General features: G+C 39.9%; 1 pseudogene; it reads right to left on the bottom strand.

Annotated features, from left to right (window-relative positions):
* Positions 1–267: 267 nt before the first annotated feature.
* LOC117905474 lies at positions 268–1,223 on the bottom strand (annotated as a pseudogene).
* Between the last annotated feature and the right edge of the window lie 11,595 nt (positions 1,224–12,818).

Here is a 12,818-nt window from a genome sequence, read left to right as displayed (position 1 = left end):
AATTGAAAGGAATGAGCTTGGAGGGTGACGCGTGGCTCAAAGGATGTATGTCAAAGATGGCCATGCAAAAGGTGTTAAAAGAAAAGAAATGGGAGGTGGCCATGTAAGATCCTCATCAATGAGGATTTGACTAAGTGTTCCAAGGGTTGAATTGTAATCAGAACATAAGATTGATTACCTGATATGACCTTACTAGTCTTCCTGATGGGCTTCAAGATTCTTCAATTTCGATTCTAATTCATCCCCTTCACCTTCACCATCTCTAGATTAGTCATCATCTCCTCCTTCAGGGTCATTCTCATCCAAGGATCCAAGAACATTGGGAAATTCATTAAATATATTCTTCAACTCATCAATGCCTTCATCAGAGATGAAATTTCCATTAACGTTAAGCAATTTGGACCCAAGCTTATGCACCACAGCGCAAGCCGAGCACCTAGCCCCAGCCCTTCTTTCAATGGCAGCTTGCAAGCATTGAATCACACGTTGCCTCTCAGCCTCTGAACTAATCGGGGATCCTTCAGTGCGTCTGAGATAGAACTCCAAATATGCTTTACCTCCCACGGTGTTAATGGTTGCATGAAAAACCACATACTGCATGTCTGTCAATATATAAGCAACATCAAACAGAAGCTTCCTTCGACCCTTGCACTGAACATTCACAACAGAGTAACCCCTTTCCACCCAATTATGGACAGTGACAGCAAGTGATTCAGAAGCAGACCTTATTACAGGCTCTCGTTCATAATCGCGGTCTGCAAACATCATTTGATGCAGTCTTCTCTCAGTGTGAGTGACAGCAAGGGAATCCGAAGTTTTTGTGCTTCGAATATCATCATCTCCCTTCAGAACATTCCTTAACCGTCCTTCAATTCTATCAATCCTTTGAGAGTCCTTGATCGGGTTCCCTGAATCGCAGTCCTTCACATAAATGAGAGAGGCAATTCTTCCATTGTGAGTCCATATTTTAGAATCTACCACCTTACATTCCAGGTCTGCCCTACTGCAAACACCTCTGATAAAAGACCAAGGCGATCAGTCCCTATTAGCTTCAATGCCGTCAGACCATTAAAACTGTTGAATCTTACATGATGAATGCAACCAAGAGATTGTTCAATGTAGTTGATAACGCTCTCATCCGTCAGTTTGTTTCCATTTAGATCAGTTACATGGAAAAAGTCCATGAACCATCTTCCATCTGAGGAGATGTAAGCTTTCTCTATGGAGAGGTTCAGATTCGTGAGATCCTGTACGGCTTCCCAAAAGTATTCCGTGTTTTCTAACACTGTCCACCTTGACAATCGATCTTTAACTCGAACCTGAAGAAAGGATCGCACCCAACGTTGCCTGCGAGTGTTTGGTTGCCGGAATGGCCGATAACCAGGAACTGACAGAATGGGTTTGAGTCATAGACTGATTGCGGCTTTTTCGCTCTCTCTCTTCATCCTCATTGTCGTCGTCCTCATCTTGGGATTTGAGCACAGATTCACTAACGGACCATAATATGAGTTGCATAGCTCATCCTACACAAATCAATCCCTACAGGCGAAATGGAATGAAAATGGCAAGCCAGGTGACTTCGGCATCTAAAGCTCAGTTCAAAAGTGTTTGGTCAGACAGAATGCATCCACTCTTTCCACAAGTGGAGGACGTGAATAGTGGTAAGCTAAGTACCATGGAGGCCCAAAACAGGTGGGCTTGAACCTAGTGAAAACTCCTGTAGTTCGATCCTTTCAATGAGCCTTGATTTTTGGTGCTTTAAACGTTTCTTGACAATAGATGAGAACCTTAATGAAAGCTTTGGGTTCAAGTATTTGAGCCAAATTTCCATCAACAGTTTGTTCTCATTCTGGTAGGCACAAGCACAAGGTGGACAAGGAGTGATGATATCGCTGCAGAAATACGAGAAGGAAACGCAGCATCTTGGTTTTGCAGTGGCCACCGGTTGTGAGTAGGTGCATCAGTAAGTTTCCCGCCGGCCATCAAATGAGAGGGAAAGTGAAGGAGCTTCAATGGTAGCTTGGCGTCCCGGTGATGGCGGAGGCACTTCGCCGCCGCCGGCGTCGTTCAAGGATAGCTTTGCTTGCTCTATTTCTTTCTCAAGTTCGTTTTCCTTCTTTTCGGGTATTTCATGCTTCCCATAGTCTCTTGGATAATTCATCGTCACAGGTATAGAGAGATAAATGGGATTTTGAGTTTAGGTGTTAAATGGAACTATGGATAATGGAAATGGGTATGAGAGAATGGGCAAAGGGTATGAAGGTATAAAGGGAAAGAATCATGGTGACGGGTATGTGAGATGCTTGGGGCATTTGGTAGGGAAAATTAAGTATGGTGGCCATGACATGGGTATAAATGAGTTGATAGGCTGGATGATGGTAGGTTTAATGGCTGAGGTATGGAGATCAACATGGTCATTGCATAGCGTGCAAATGTGAAGAAGAATGGGTTGGATGGATTTTAAAGAAAAAAAAAATATGGGTATCTGGTATAGAGAGAGAAAAGGTGGTGGGATGAAATGGGTATATGGATTGTGGGGTGATGGAGTATGTAGAGATGAAGAGAGGTTCAGAGACATGGGTATGGGGGTTTAGAAAAGGTGGCGGCGTGCCTATGGGATGTATCCATTGCTGTTGATATACATGAGGATGCAGCATCTTCATGCCACTGATGATCAGATGCAAGGCATTCAGGTCGAGAGCACCACCCAGAAACTCCACCATCTGAACCTGCTAAGGACACACTCAAACTACCAGTTCTATGGCAGCTACCATTATCTGCTGAAAGCAAGAAGGAACCTGATAGAGAGGTAATGTCAAAATCAACCCTCATATGAAACAGCACCACCGTTCTATCTTTCTAAGTCCATCGCTCTAGGGCTCAATTCACTCTGGAGGCTGCCCTTTTTTCCATCTCCAGCAAATTACCGTAACCTGAAATACATGATAGAGTAAGTGGTCCCACTCAGCAATGAGGTGCCTTGTAGGTCAATTGCTAGAGCCTTGTCATAGAGTGTCTGTACAAGCTTGTGGTTAACGAATCTATCACATATCAAAAGATCCCATGGAGAACAGATAGCAACAGCACCAACAAGAGGAATATTAACCCCGTCCTCTCCAAGATATTTCACCGGAACATTGGCATCAATGCTAGTTCCAGCAGCAAATAGAGGAGCCTCTGCTCCCCAAAACGGCTCGACATCACACCATCATGCCTTGAGCGTAGGGAGAGAAAGTTGTCATCACAGGCTTCTCATCACCCTATTATGACTCACAGCCATATTTACTTGCTATATCATCTCATATTTTTCCCTTGATAATCCAAAACTGAGCACCTCCTTCAACCTGTATAACCTCTTATCTACTCACCCTAGCAGCAAAGCTTTGGAAATGCAGACTGTACAGGATAATAATGCATGGCTTTCTCAATATGTGAACACCGTATTTCCGATCAGAAATCCCCATAAACTGAACTCTCAGCTCTGATATTCAGCATCATCAACGTACCAGTAACAGGGAAACACAATGGAAGAAAAGGAGCCAAAACAAAAACAGGGGAAAGATGAACGAGGAAAGAAATGAAAACATGAACGTATTAGAGCCTCATTTCCGGTGACATCCACGGGCTAATACGGGTGAGGAGATCTTAAGCTAGACTTACAGAGTATATGCAAAAAAACAGAGTCCCACTAGCTCCAAACCAAACCACAAGAATGACAGTAAGATCAACAGCAACAGAGCATAAGCAAGGATCCAAAAACCAATAAAATTCAGCATGTAATCCATATTACCCAACTCAAATTGACGAGCAATGTAGAGTAAATCAAAATGGGAAAGAGATGAGAAATATATGAATAAAAGTAAACAAGAAATCCACCTCAAACTTACCTCCGCTCTTCTCTTCCTCTGTTATCTCCTTTTTTAAGCTCTTCTCTCTGTCTTGCTTCTCAAGGTCCCCCACAAAAAGCTCCTCTCAGCAACCAGAAAACCCATTCCCCTCTCGCATCCCCTCACTCTCTCCTTCCTCCAGCAACCAAACCAAAAGGCCTCCTCTCTAAAAGCTCTCCGCCGTCCCTGGTTCTCCTTCTCCTTTTCTTTTCCTCCTTTTTTTCTATGCTTTCCCTCACAAATCCTCCCCTTCTCTCTAGCAGCTGCCCTCTGCCAGAATCATGCTCTTTTTCACCAAAAATCACCAAACCAAAGCCCTCTCCCCAAAAGCTCTCTGCCGTCTTTCTCTAAATCTCAGCTCCCTTCCTTCCTCCCTCTCCCGTTGCTTTCTCACCCAAAAAATAACCCAACCAAAGCCCCTCTCTCCAGAAAATTTCTACCACCTTTCTAAAACAACCTACCTGCCCATATCCTTTTCCTCTCCCGGATTTGCCCCTCTAACCATCTCTGCAGCCACAAAACACCCCCTCCACTAACTCATCAGCTAGCTTTTTCTCCACCCACTCCCACATGCAGCTGGCAACCTCAACGGCTTTCAGCTTTTTTCTGCTAAAAGAAAACTCCATGTGTCCAGCTTTCATTGGCTAACAAAGCCACTAGCTTGATACCTCATCAACCAGTCCGGGAGTGACACGTGACCATCCCAGATGGTGACACTTGTCATAATCAGGCTGTAGAGATGTCTCCCCAAAATGGGGGTCTACATAGAGTCATTATTCTCATTTATGACCAAGAGTCATTTCTTTTCAATTTAAAGCCATGCGCTCACGACCTATAGACTTTTTTCTCATTTACGAACAAGAGTCATTTCATTTCCATTTAGAGCCTAGAGCTCACAACCTAGAGTCGTTTATCTCATTTATGACCCATGGTCATTTCTTTTCCATTTAGAGCCTTAATCTCATGACTTAGAGTTGTTTTTTTCTCATTTATGACCTAAAGTCATTTCTTTTCTATTTAGAGCCATGAGCTCATGACCTAGAGTCGTTTTTCTCTTTTATGACCTAAACTCATTTCTTTTCCATTTAGAGCCCTGAGCTCAGGATGCAGAATCGTTTTTTTAATCTATGAATCAGAGTCATTTCTTTTCTATTTAGAGTCCTAACCTCATGACATAGAGTCATTTTACTCATTTATGACCCAGAGTCATTTCTTTTCTATTTAGAGCCCTGAGCTCACGATCCGTAGTCGTTTTCTCAATTACGACCCAGAGTCATTTCGTTTCCATGTAGAGCCCAGAGTTCACGAGTTAGTGTCGTTTATCACATCTATCTCCTATAATCATTTTTTTTCCATTTCGAGTCCTCATCTCACGACCCAGAGTCATTTTTTTTTTCCATATAGAGCCTTGAACTCACAACCCAGACTTGTTTTTTCTCATTTATGACCTACAGTCATTCCATTTCCATTGAGAGTCATGAGCTCACAACCTAGAGTCATTTTTCTCATATATGACCTAAGGTCATTTCTTTTCTATTTAGAGCCCTAACCTCATGACCTAGAGTTTTTTCTTTTTCCTCATTTAAGAACCAGAGTAATTTTTTTTTCCATTTAGAGCGCAGAGCTCATGACCTGGAGTCATTTTTCTCACCTATGACCCCAAGTCTTTTCATTTCCATTTAGAGCCCTGAGCTCATGACCCGAAGTCGTTTTTCTAATTTATGACCTAGAGACATCTTTTCCATTTAGAGCCCTAAGCTCACGACCTAGAGTCGTTTTTCTCATTTATGACCCAGAGTCATTTCTTTTCCATTTAAAGCTCACGACCTAGAGTCGTTTTTCTCATTTATGATTGAGAGTCATTTCTTTTCCATTTAGAGCCCAAAGCTCATAACCTAAAGTCATTTTTCTCATTTTTGACCCAGAGTCATTTTTTTTCCATCCAGAGCCCTGAGCTCCCGACCTAAGGTCAGTTTTTCTTTTTTATGACCGATAGTCATTTATTTCCATTTAAAGCCCTAGGCTCGCGACCTAGAGTCGTTTTTTCTCATTTATGGCCTAGATTCATTTGTTTTCCATTTAGAGCCCTGAGCACATGCCCTAGAGTCCTTTTTCTCATTTATTACCTAGAGTCATTTATTTTCCATTTAGAGTCTTCAGCTCACGATGTAGAGTCGTTTTTCTCATTTATGACCCAAAGTCATTTTTTTTCCATTTAGAGCCCTGCGCTCATGACCTAAAGTCCTTTTCCTCATTTACGACCAAGAGTCATTCCATTTCCATTTACATCCCGGAGCTCTCGACCTATAGTCGTTTATCTCATTTATCTTCCAGAGTCATTTTTTTTCCATTTAGTGCCTTGACCTCACGACGTAGAGTCGTTTTTCTCATCTTTGACTCAAAGTGATTTCTTTTCAATTTAAAAGCTTGAGCTAACTACCCAGAGTGGTTTTTTCTCATTTATGACCCAAAGTCATTTTTCTCATATATGGCCTAGTCATTTCTTTTCTATTTAGAGCCTTGAACTCACGACCCAGAGTCGTTTTTCTCATTTATGACCCATAGTCATCATTTTCATTTAGAGCCCTAAGCTCAGGACCCATAGTCGTTTTTCTCATTTATGAACAAGAGTATTTTTTTTTCCATTTATAGCCCTAAGCTCAAGACCCAGAGTCATTTTTCTCATTTATGACCCGGGTAATTTCTTTTCCATTTAGAACCCTAGTCTCACGACCAAGAATAGTTTTTCTCATTTACGACCTAGAGTAATTTCTTTTCCTTTTAGAGCCCCGAGTTCACGACCTAGATTCATTTTTCTCATTTATGACCTAGAGTAAATTATTTTCCATTTAGAGCTCTGAGCTCATGATCCACAGTCATTTTTCTCATTTATGACCCAGAGTTATTTTTTTTCCATTTAGAGCGTGAAGCTCATGACCTAGAGTCGTTTTTCTTGTTTATGACCCATAGTCATTTCTTTTCTATTTAGAGCATTGAGCTCACGACCTAGAGTCGTTTTTTTCTCATTGATGACCGATAGTCATTTTTTTCCATTTAGATCCCTAGGCTCACGACCTAGAGTCGTTTTTTCTCATTTATGACCTAGATTCATTTGTTTTCCATTTAGAGCCCTCAGGACACGACCTAAAGTCATTTTTCTCATTTATGACCTAGAGTGATTTCTTTTCCATTTAGAGTCTTGAGGTCACGACGCAGAGTCGTTTTCTCATTTATGACCAAGAGTCATTTCTTCTCCATTTAGAGCTTTACACTCACGACCTAGAGTTTTTTTCCTCATTTACGACCGACAGTCATTTCATTGCCATTTAAAGCCCGGAGTTCCTAAACTAGAGTCATTTATCTCCATTATCTTCTGGAGTCATTTCTTTTCCACTTAGAGACTTGACCTCAAGTCCTAGAGTCATTTTTCTCATCTTTGACCTAGAGTGATTTCTTTTCCATTTAAAGGTGCGAGCTCACTACCGAGATTCGTTTTTTTCTCATTTGTGACATAGAGTCGTTTTTCTCATATATGGCCCAAAGTCATTTTTTTTCTATTTAGAGCCTTGAACTCATGACCCAGAGTCATTTTTCTCATTTATGAGCCAGAGTCATCTTTTCCATTTAGAGCCCTGAGCTAAGGACCCATAGTCATTTTTCTCATTTATGAACAAGAGTCATTTTTTTTTCCATTTACAGCCTTAAGCTCAAGACCTAGAGTGGTTTTTCTCATTTATGACCCAGGTAATTTCTTTTCCATTTAAAGCCCTGGGCTCATGACTAAGAGTACTTTTTCTCATTTCAACCTAAAGTCATTGTCTTTACCATTTAGAGCCATGAGCTCACGACCTAGAGTCGTTTTACTCATTTATGACCCAGAGTCCTTTCTTTTCCATTTACAGCCTTAAGCTCATGACCCACAGTCATTTTTCTTATTTATGATCAAGAAACATTTTTTTTCCATTTAGAGAGTGAAGCGCATGACATAGAGTCATTTTTCTCATTTATGACCCATAGTCATTTCTTTTCCATTTAGAGCCTTGAGCTCACGACCTAGAGTCATTTTTTTTTCTCATTCATGGTTGATAGTCATTATTTTCCATTTAGAGCCCTAAACTCACGACCTAGAGTCGTTTGTTGTCATTTATGACCAAGAGTCATTGCTTTTCTATTTAAAGCCCCGAGCTCATGACATAGAGTCATTTTTCCCATTTATGACCTAGAGCAATTTCTTTTCCATTTAGTGCCCGAAGCTCATGACTCAGATTCGTTTTTCTCATTTATGACCTAAAGTCATTTCTTTTCCATTTAGAGCCCTGCGCTCTCGACCTAGAGTATTTTCCCTCATTTACTACCGGGAGTCATTTCATTTCCATTTAGAGCCCAGAGCTCCCGACGTAGAGTCGTTTATCTCATTTATCTTCTAGAGTCATTTGTTTTCCATTTGGAGCCTTGACCACACCCTAGAGTCATTTTTCTCATCTTTGACCCGGAGTGATTTCTTTTCCATTTAAAGGCGTGAGCTCACTACCTAGAGTGATTTTGTTCTCATTTATGACCTAGAGTCGTTTTTCTCATTTATGACCCAGAGTCATCTTTTCCATTTAGAGCCTTGAGCTGAGGACCCATAGTCGTTTTTCTCATTTATGAACAAGAGTCATTTTTTTTTTTCCATTTAGAGCCCTAAGCTCAAGACCCAAAGTCATTTTTCTCATTTATGACCCGGGTAATTTCTTTTCCATTTAGATCCCTGGGCTCACAACCAAGAGTAGTTTTTCTCATTTAAGACCTAGAGACATTTATTTTCCATTTAGTGCCCTGAGCTCACGACCTAAAGTCGTTTTTCTCATTTATGACCTAGAGTCATTTCTTTTCAATTTAGAGCCTTGAGCTCACGAACCATAGTCATTTTTCTCATTTATGACCCAGAGTCATTTTTTTTCCATTTAGAGCATAAAGCACATGACCTAGAGTCGTTTTTCTCGTTTAAGACCCATAGTCATTTCTTTTCTATTTAGAGTGTTGAGCTCATGACCTAGGGTCGTTTTTTCTCATTTATGGTTGATAGTCATTTATTTTCCATTTAGAGCCCTAAGCTCGCAACCTAGAGTCGTGTTTTCTCATTTATGACTTAGAGTCATTTCTTTTCCATTTAGAGCCCTGAGCTCACGACCCAGAGTCATTTTTCTCATTTAGGACCCAAATTCATTTCTTTTTCATTTAGAGCCTAAAGCTCATGACCCAGAGTCGTTTTTCTCGCTTATGACCCACAGACATTTATTTTCCATTTAGAGCCTTGAGCTCACAATCTAGAGTTGTTTTTTCTCATTTATGGCCGATAGTCATTTATTTTCCATTTAGAGCTCTAAGCTCATGACCTAGAGTCGTTTTTTCTCATTTATAACCCATAGTCATTTCTTTTCCATTTAGAGCCCTAAGCACATGACCTATAATAATTTTTCTCATTTATGACCCAGAGTCATTTCTTTTCCATTTACAGCCTTGACCTCATGACCCAGAGTCGTTTTTCTCATTTATGACCCAAAGTTATTTCTTTCCAATTTAGAGCCCTACGCTCACGACCTAGAGACTTGTTTCTCATTTATGACCAAGAGTGATTTCATTTCCATTTAGTGCCCGGAGCTCAGGACCTAGAGTCGTTTATTTCATTGATCTTCTAGGGTCATTTCTTTTCTATTTAGAGCCTTGAACTCACGACCTGAAGTTGTTTTTCTCATCTTTGACCCAAAGTTATTTCTTTTCCATTTAAAGTCGTGATCTCACTACCCAAATTTGTTTTTTTCTCATTTATGACCTTTAGTCGTTTTTCTCATATATGACCTAGAATCATTTTTTTTCTCTTTAGAGCCCTTGAACTCACGACCCAGAGTCGTTGTTCTCATTTATGACCCAGAGTCATCTTTTCCATTTAGAGCCTTAAGCTTAGGACCCATTGTCATTTTTATCATTTATGACCCACAATCATTTCTTTTCCATTTAGAGACATGAGCTCACAACCTAGAATCGTTTTTTTTTCTCATTTTTGACACAGTCATTTGATTTCCACTTAGAGCAATGTGTTCATGACCTAGATTCGTTTTTCTCATGTATGACCTAGAGTCATTTCTTTTCCACTTAGAACCCTGAGCTCACGACCCATAGTCATTTTTCATATTTGTGATTCAAATTCATTTCTTTCCCATTTAAAGCCCCGAGTTCACGACCCAGAGTTGTTTTTCTCATTTATGAACCAGAGTCATTTCTTTTCCATTTAGAGCCCTGAACTCGCGATCGAGAGTTTTTTTTCTCATTTATTACCGAGAGCCATTTCTTTTCCATTTAGAGCCTTAAGCTCACGACCCAGAGTAATTTTTCTTATATATGACCCAAAGTCATTTCTCTTCCATTTAGAACCTTGAGCTTAGGACCGAGAGTCATTTTTCTCATTTATGATCCAGAGTCATTTCTTTTCCATTTAGAGCCCCGAGCTCACAACCTAGAATCGTGTTTCTCAATTATGACCTAGAGTAATTTCTTTTCCATTTAGACCCCTAAGCTCACGACCCAGAGTCGTTTTTCTCATCTATAACCCAGATTCATTTCTTTTCCATTTAGCGCCCGGAGCTCACGACCTAGGGTTGTTTTTCTCATTTATGACCCAAAGTCATTTATTTTCCATTTGGAGCTTTGAGCTCATTACCCATAGTCGTTTTTTCCCCATTTATGACCTAAAGTCATTTCTTCTCCATTTAGAGCCTTAACATCACAACCTAGAGTCATTTTTCTCATTTATGACCCATAGTCATCTTTTCCATTTAGAGCCCTAAGCTCACGACCATAGTCATTTTTCTCATTTATGACTTATAGTCATTTATTTTCCATTTAGAACCCCAAGCTCACAACCCAAGTCGGTTTCTCAATTATGAACCATATTCATCTTTTCCGTTTAGAGCCTTGAGCTCCTGACCTATTGTGGTTTTTTCTCATTTACTACCCAATGTGTTTTTTTTTTTTCATTTAGAGCCCTAAGGTCATGACCATGAGTCCTTTTTCTCATTTATGACCCATAGTCATTTCTTTTCCATTTATATCCCTGAGCTCACGACCTAGAGTCGTTTTTTGTCTTTTATGACCGAGAGTCATTTCTCTTCCCTTTAGAGCCTTGAGCTCATGACCTAGAGTCATTTTTCTCATTTATGATCCAGAGTCATGCCTTTTCCATTTAGAGCCCTGAGCTTACAACTCGAAGTCGTTTTTCTCATTTATGACCCATAGTAAATTCTTTTCCATTTAGAGCCTAGAGCTCACAACCTAGAGTGGATTTTGTCATTTGTGACCCAGAGTCATTTCTTTTCCATTTAGAGCCTTGAGATCACGACCTAGAGTTTTTTTTTTTTTTTTTATCTCATTTATCACCCATAGTCATTTCTTTTCCATTTAGAGCCTTAAGCTCAAAACCTAGAGTCAATTTTCTCATTTATAACCGAGAGTCATTTCTTTTCCATTTAGAGCCCTTAGCTCATGTCATAGAGTCATTTTTTCTCATTGATGAACTAGTGTCATTTGTTTTCTATTTAGAGCCCTGAGCTCACAACCTAAAGTTGTTTTTTCTCATTTATGACCCATAGTCATTTCTTTTCCACTTAAAGCCATGAGCTCACGAATGAGAGTCATTTTTCCTCATTTATGATGCACATTTATTTCTTTTCCATTTATAACCCGAAGCTCATGACCGAGAGTCGTTTTTCTCATTTTTGAACCAGAGTCATTTCTTTTCTATTTAGAGCCCTGAGCTCACGACCCACAGTCGTTTTTCTCATTTATGACCCATAATCATTTCTTATCCATTTAGAGCTCGAAGCTCATGACCTAGAGTCATTTTTCTCATTTTTAACTCAGAGTCATTTCTTTTCTATTTAGAGCCCGAAATTGACGACCCATAGTCGTGTTTTCTCATTTATGACCCAGTGTCATTTCTTTTTCCTTTTAGAGTCCTTAGGTCACGACCTAGAGTCGTTTTTCTCATTCATGACCCAAAGTCATTTCTTTTCTACTTAGATCCCTAAGCTCACAACCTAGATTCATTTTTCTCATTTATGACTGAGAGTCATTTCATTTCCTTTTAGAGCTCGGACCCCATGACCAAGACTCATTTATCTCATTTATAACCCAAAGTCATTTTTGTTTCATTCAAAGCATTGAGCTGACAACCCCAGATTCGTTTTTCTCATTTATGACCTAGAGTCATTTATTTTCCATTTAGAGCCCCAAGCTAATGGCCCATAGTCGTTTTTTCTCATTTATGACCCAGTGTCATTTCTTTTTCCATTTAGAGACCTTAGGTCACAACCTAGAGTCGTTTCTCTAATTTATGACCCAGAGTCATTGCTTTTCCATTTAGATCCCTGAGCTCATGACCTAGAGTCATTTTTCTCATTTCTGCCCTAAAGTAATTTCTTTTCCATTTTGAACCCTGAGCTCACGACGTAGAGTCGTTTTTCTCATTTATGACCCAGAGTCATGTTTTTTTATTTAGAGCCCTAAGCTCATGACCCATAGTATTTTTTTTTTTCATTTATGATCCAGTGTTATTTTGTTTTCATTTAAAGCCCTAAGCTCACGACCGAGAGTCATTTTTCTCATTTATGACCCACAATCATTTCTTTTCCATTTAGAGCCCGAAGCTCACTACCCAGAGTCGTTTTTTTCTTTTGTGAGCCAGAGTGATTTCTTTTCCATTTAGAGGCTTGAAGTCACGACCTAGGGTCATTTTTTGTCATTTATGACCAAGAGTGATTTTTCTTCCATTTAGAACCTTGATCTCATGACCTAGAGTCATTTCTTTTCCATTTAGAGCCTTGAGCTCACGACCCAGAGTTGTTTATCTCATTTATCACCCGGGGTCTTTTTTTTTTCCATTTAGAGCTCTGA

Source organism: Vitis riparia, chromosome 18 (assembly GCF_004353265.1).
Source record: "Vitis riparia cultivar Riparia Gloire de Montpellier isolate 1030 chromosome 18, EGFV_Vit.rip_1.0, whole genome shotgun sequence".
NCBI lineage: Eukaryota > Viridiplantae > Streptophyta > Magnoliopsida > Vitales > Vitaceae > Vitis > Vitis riparia.
The sequence above is the reverse complement of the archived record's forward strand: the minus strand, read 5'-3'. Positions and strand labels throughout refer to the sequence as shown.